Consider the following 7,092-nt stretch of genomic DNA (forward strand, 5'->3'; position numbering starts at 1 on the left):
TTTTATTTATTTATTTTTCTGTCACGTGCAACGCTAATTGGAACACTTTGCATTGGTGTTTTGGACCATTTAGTGTGGAGTAACCACGAGAGGAACGAACCAGGCAGAGATGCCAGTTTGTTGCAAACTGAGACCACTTCAAAGGGCCGCGAGCCTTCCATGCAAGAAGAGGTATCCTCTTTCTGACCTGAGCTCAGAAGGCAAGACTCGCTCTCACACTTTGAGCTGATTGGATGTTTAGCTTGACAGCGCTACAAAGGAATAAATAGCAACCTGTTTTAGAAGCGCTCAAGTGTCTCTGTACTTGGCTTACTTAAGGATGAGCAGAGCACAGGAATACATTTGCAGTCTTCATCTGTATTTTTGTACCTGTGTACACTGAAAGCAGCCAGATAAATGCAACATTGTTTCTGGGTCTCTATTTTATCCCACTTCAAACCACTGGAACACTCTGAGGTATAGGAAGAGGGAAATTATGAGGCTGAACATTCCCATTTCTCACTTTTCATCGAGTCTTGGATTCAGAATTTCCCTGCCTTCACGTGATGTAGGAACAATTATGTAGCCAACATGTTCAACTGCAGAAACATGGAGGATTTGCTCGAGGATAGGGGAATTGACCATTTTCTATCAGTAACAGGGAGTAATTGAAGAATAAATATGTAGAAAAAGTAGTGTGCTGATATGTGTTATCATTGATGGATGTGTGTGTCCTCTAATGATTAGCTAGAGTAAAAGGGTGCAAACTATTTTTACCATGTTATATAAACCTATAATTAACTCTTTGACCGTGCGCTTTTTGAATTGAACTTGTGTATGATTAATAACTACAACCTTGGACTCGATTTAGGTTTTGCTCAGCCAATAAGATTAACAAGAACAAGACCTCAACAGCGGGAACACGGTAGTAATGTAATACTCCAGATAGTCTACCCAGATAGTTATTTTTTTATTTTGCTTCTACATCAACAAAGCTAACAGCCTGCAGACTACAACCCACTGAGCCAAACTAATCATTTGAAGTATTACACATATCAGTACAGTATGTTGTCCGTATGACACCCACGCGTGCTTTGCCGACATGCTATTTGTCATTATGCTGTGTGGAAAATATTGCTCCCACTGACAGCTTTATGACTACTTCACACAGCATTTCGAGAACCATGGCCAAGAAAAAAAGAGATGGCAATAAAACCCTCCTGTTGCCCATTAAGTTATAGTGAAATTGAACCATGCTGAGGTTTACCATTGATTGTGTGTCCTTGCTCCTATTGTACAGACTGAACAGAAGCATGACATTTTCTCAGACAGTTTGTGAAGACTTTGTCTTCACAAACTGTCTGAAAAATATAATTTTTTTCTACAATACAGGATATGGTAACGACATATAATGTCTAAGTCTGTCAGCTCGAGGAAAAAAATAATGAACTGTCAGATGCTAGTATTGCAGCTTGGCTGAGGCTGCACATTATTCAGTTGCATGTTTGTTTAACAGGTCACACCTGTCTGCAAACACACTTTAAAATAAAATGAATGATTTTCCTTATTGGCCTGTTTATCATATTTTGCTTCAGATTATAATTGAACACAAACACACACACACACACACACACACACACACACACAAAACACACACACACACTGAGCATTAGTAAAAAAAAAAAAAAAAGACTGGAAACCGGGGAACAGCTAAGTTCACTAATTAACACTGTGTATCTCGTTAACAAATAATTTCCTTTTTGGACAGACCTGTCTAACTGTTTTGCCGCTGTTTTATGCTAAGCTAGGCTAATTGCCCGCTGACTTTATAGCTTCATATTTAGTGCAACATCTCATCTAACGCAACCCAGGAAAGAGAACAATTGTATTTTACAAAATATCTCACTATTTCTTCAAAGTTGCGACGGATGACTATTTCAGTGTAGACAAGTTTGGACAAAGGAAACTGAGGATCCAACACATGCAGCAACAGTCAGCTCGGTTTTACCGGTACACTTGTACCTCCGGTGTCCGACATTTAAAACTAGCAGCACATTCACAATGGGAATGGAAGTAGGCCCATTAGTTTAACATTAACAGGTAGTTGATATGCTCCAGTGAAGTGGACCCGTCCAATATTCAGCTTTTGCCATGCGTCTTGTAAGTGAGCCGTTCCCACATCTGTACATGTTCTTTGTGACTGCTCCACTTCTCCTGTCCGACACACGTCTATAAACAAACCAAATATTGTCCCTCCCTTGTTAGTTGACACTGTATAATCTAATTGTCAGTATATTGACTCAATAATTGTTGGCATTGGGTATAAGCCAAGCCCTAAATATAACAAAAAAGTAGTTTATTGTTGTATAAATTAACAGAGCACACTTGAACTATATTATAATGAACTGCTGTGAGGAAAAGCATAAAGTAATCATTCTGACAGGCTTGCATTTAAACATCATATAGGTTATATATTTACTTCCGAACACCACATATTACTTTTTAATGTCATACATCCAGTTTCCTGAAATAACACTGTGGCTTTCAATCTGCAAACGTAGAAAAACAACATCAATTCAAACCGCCTCACTCAAGGGTGAGAAGAGGGTGAAATCAGCTCGCGAATGCCTGTTCTATCTCAAGACTCATTCCTGGTGTGTGATCACACTTTCAGTATGTGTGTGTGTGTGTGTGTGGGTGGGTGGGTGAGCCGGTGTATTTTGTTTACTTTAGAGAAAAGTGAAATGCCGGGGTCGGCTATATTAAAACTGACAGCGCCATTTGGAAGCAATCATCAAATGTGTCACGGAAAAAAAAAAGCTACGTCATGGTGCAAAGGACGTCAAGACTTTGCCGGCATCAATATTTTCCTTCAGGGCTGGCAATGGTGGTCATTTTGACTGGACATCAAGTCTACAGATCCTTTTTCTGAGGGTTTGCAATATGAGGAATAATTGTCTCTCTTTCAGTCCTCTCACACGTGATCCAAAGTGTAACGTGGTCAACAAACAGGGACAATAAAAGAGGAAGAGTTTTATCAGTCACCTCCTCCAGATAGGAAGTTCAGGTAATTAGCTTCACTCACCTCAAGCGAGGGCCAATATCCTGTTTGAAGAGAGCACTGTTCTGACTCACTGATCCTGGCCCTCACACAGGCCCTCCGAACTCTGGGAGACCACCTTGGATGGTATGATGGGCAAATTATCTAATCTTCCCGCCTGAATAGTTTGCGTCCTCCCACCTGAGACTTTGTCACGTTGATCAATGACTTAAGCCGTAAACATTCCTCAGCATACCGGCGGCTTCTTCTCAAATCTTTTTCACTGCAGGGACAAATCTAATCGAACACCCTTTGACTCTCCACGGCGAAAAACAACTGTGCGATGACATATTGCGCACTCACACACAAATCTCTTAATCACATGATCACAAGGGTCAGCCCAGCACTATGAGACCTGGTATTGTTAGCCAGGTGGAAACGCTATGCTTGAGAGTAGTAAGCCACAGGCCTAAGCAGGGCTAATCTGATTTGTCTCACTGGCTGCAGCCCTCTGGCCTCCCCTCCCTCCAGAGGATCAAACACCTCCCTGGACATTAAGGATGTGTGAGGACACACACAGACTGATGATCCATTCACAGGCTCTTAACGCGGAGTACTGATCCAGTCGTCTCTTATGACGCTGTTGATATGCACGCTCAAAAGTAAAGCCCTGCAGGTCCCCAGTGCCATGAACATACACATACCACTTTGGGAAGAAGAAAAAGAGAAAGACAGCTAGAATAAACATGACATAAATGAGTCACCCGCAGCATCACCACAGCAATTAAGAGCAGTTTGAACCAATGAAAATCAAAACCCATGCTCTCAACCTAACCCTCTATAATCCAATTTTTACTTAACCTCCACATAGCAGCTGGACTCCCTGCACACTAACCGCATTGAGGTACTTACCACAAACACCACTCAGACATCAAAATACCATCACCTCACAGAAAGGTCTCTCGAATAAATGTTGAAAATAACAAAGCGGCCACCTTTAACAGCGGAAAATAATATTTATCTGAAGGCCCGGTTGCTGATACCATCTGTAACACGTTCTGTAAAAGCAGCTCCCATAAACACGCCATGTAAACACTGTGATACTCTTAAATGGGCCGAACACCGAACTACAGAGAGAGCCTCCCTGTCTGTCTTCTTCAGATGGGCTTCTTCAACTCACACGTTTTTCCCTCACACGCAGATGGACTGAGTTCAACATGGGAATTCACAAATTCACTTCATTTCTTTGCGTGTGCACGGTTCTGCCTTTCTCGCCGTGATACTTCGCCGATATATAGAGTTCATCGTAGAATTTAGCTGCCGATCGTCATAACACCAGATAGATGAGTCGGACAATTATGAGGCCATGTCGTGCACTCGCTGTAAACCTGAACGATGTGTGTTTATATTTTCTCATTCACTCTGTTATAGAGAGTGGCGAGTGTGGTGAGGATGTTGTTTTCCGCTGGAAACAGCTCCTTCTCCATCATTGAAAACCCCAGAATCTATGAGTATGCACAAGATGTCTTCTACTTGCATTCTCAGTGTATGTGTACTAGAGTTTTTAAGTTTCCACATAACTATTGCTGCTCAGATTTAAGGTGAGCTCATGGAAACTACTATCTCTTTAGTATTCATTTAAACTTGCTCCACACTGTGTTCACTGTCAACAGCCTTTCCCGAAAGCAGAAGAGTTGAGACGTCTGATACACTTCTGCCACGTCCTGATACAGGAAATGAAATGTGCCTTTACTCTGTCACACGGTGCTTTTGCTTGTTTGTCACTGTTGACTGTCCACAAAGGAAGTCCTTGTTGATGCAACATGGCCAAGTCACTTTTGGATATAAGAATACAAGAGGAAATTATTCTGTTCTCTGTCTTTGGGAGTCAGACAATAATGTCATTAAAATAAATGGGATCAAAATTAAATAGAAGGCCGGTAATTCAATCTTTTAGGAGAGAGTTCACCACCGATTTTAGTGAACATAGGGGGTAGGGAATGATCGCTAAGCACCTAATCCACCACATTCTTGTTCGGGGTCCGAGTCTGAATTCAGACAGGCTTCAATGCAACGCACCGCGATAGGAGGGGTTGCAAAAAGGCTGAGGTAATTGGATTGGAATACGGCATTGAGTGTCAGACAACAAAAGATATCCATCTCTCTCATGGCCGTTCAGCTCTTTTGTTGCTGGCTGGAATTTATTTGGTCATTCACTCTAGTCTTCCGAAGCCCAGCGAGGACAGAAGAACAGGGACGGGCCACCAGGACTGGCTCAGTCTGGTGGTCTCGTACATATGCGGGCCAGTGGAGTCACAGAGCCTGTGCAGACTCTGTGAGGATATGTGAACCACGGATCCCCCAAAGCCCAGGGGTCATTTGTGTGATCATTACCATAATCACATTAAGGCTGCAGGAGATTAGCACCATGGCCTCAGAGGAGAAACCCTGTCTGTACTTCATGAGGATACAGACCATGATTACAGGGAACAGTGAACATGCTGCTTAGATACCAGTAGCTTTATGATAGACGGACACACTGGCAGTCAAGTGGAAGAGAAGGATAAAGCAAGGAGCAATCCTTCCTCGGCTTGTCGTTTGTGTAACTTGTAGTTTTTCTTGCTGACCAATAGTATTATATTATAAATGGTCCTTTTTCTTTATTGATGTTTAGCACTGCCACAACTCCCCCCTCAAAGTCCTGTCATAATCCCAATACAAGCGTCACCTCTGGGCAGGTCATGGGGGCACATCCCCCCCTCAAACCATCTATAATCTCTAGACTCATTTTGGCTTTTGGGAAGAAAAGAAAGCTCCAAGGGTAAAAAAAAACGTCTCCAATTAACCCTAATTACCCCGAGAGAGCATTTCAATAAGGCCTGTAACCTGAGATGTCTATCAGTTCAGCAACTGAGCCAGGCGGGGAGGAAGCTATACCTTTCATCTTGAAGTTGAACCACAGGAAACGTAACATTTGAATATTGACAGCAGTGATTTAAGATGGTGGAAATAACACGTGGGCTTCCCTTTTTTAAATAGATACATTTTACACCTACTACTGCTACTACTACTACTACTACTACTACAAAACAAGGTATTTCAACACAAGTATACTTCAGGACATTTGGGGTCTATTCCTGCAGAAGCTACCGTACACATCTTTGTGAAACTGAGGTATCTAAACTAATGATAAGATAAGCTGCGTGCTTTGCTACTTCGGTGAAAACAATGAACGAGACCTTGGTTACTTTTACGGGTTTGAATAAAAATGTATAGAAAAAAGCCCATACCTTTCTGCTTATCAGGTCCAAACGCATGCAGGAGAGATGTGGGACACCCTCATAAACAGCTATAAAGTGAGATAGTGAAACATTACATAGTTACTGATTGATACGGTTCTCTCTCTGCAATGCCATAGTTCCCAACTGTGTTCGTTGATTGTGACCCATTGCATGACCTGTGTAATTGGTCCACACAAATCACTAACCACAGGGGCAGAGGGGGTTCCCATCCTCTCATATGAATGTGTGTGTGTGTGTGTGTGTGTGCACCCACTGATCCAGTTCACAGATTACCTTATTGCATAGGTACACCCCGGCCGTAATTGCCCTTTGACACCAAAAGGATACCCGGGAAACAATATCTTTCAACAGCCTGTCAGCCTATTTCTCTCAGTTTAAGTTTAAGCTATGAATCTGGTCAGCAAGGGTTTCATTCATACTAATATCCATCCTGGCATTATTTAAAAAGGCCTTAGATTGCAAGTCATTTAAAGTGTGTGGCATTCCTCAGGCAGGCATAAAACCTGCAGGTCTGCCACTCTGGGGCACTGTTGTGTGCACTCCTGATAGCAGCATGTTGGTCACATTCACATTCAGAGTTTGTTCATATTCCTAAAATGTTAGTAATTTGTATTTGAAATGCAGAAGATGTGCGGATATTGAGCATTTTTCTGCTTTGGAATATGGTGTTCTTTATCCAAGGCTTGCATTACATGAGGAAAGATGTCTGACATACCATGCATTTAACCAAATGCCCTTGACTCAGACACTGGCACGCTCATTTTGATTTTG

The sequence above is a fragment of the Cyclopterus lumpus genome, chromosome 15, assembly GCF_009769545.1.
Source record: "Cyclopterus lumpus isolate fCycLum1 chromosome 15, fCycLum1.pri, whole genome shotgun sequence".
In the NCBI taxonomy this organism is placed as follows: domain Eukaryota; kingdom Metazoa; phylum Chordata; class Actinopteri; order Perciformes; family Cyclopteridae; genus Cyclopterus; species Cyclopterus lumpus.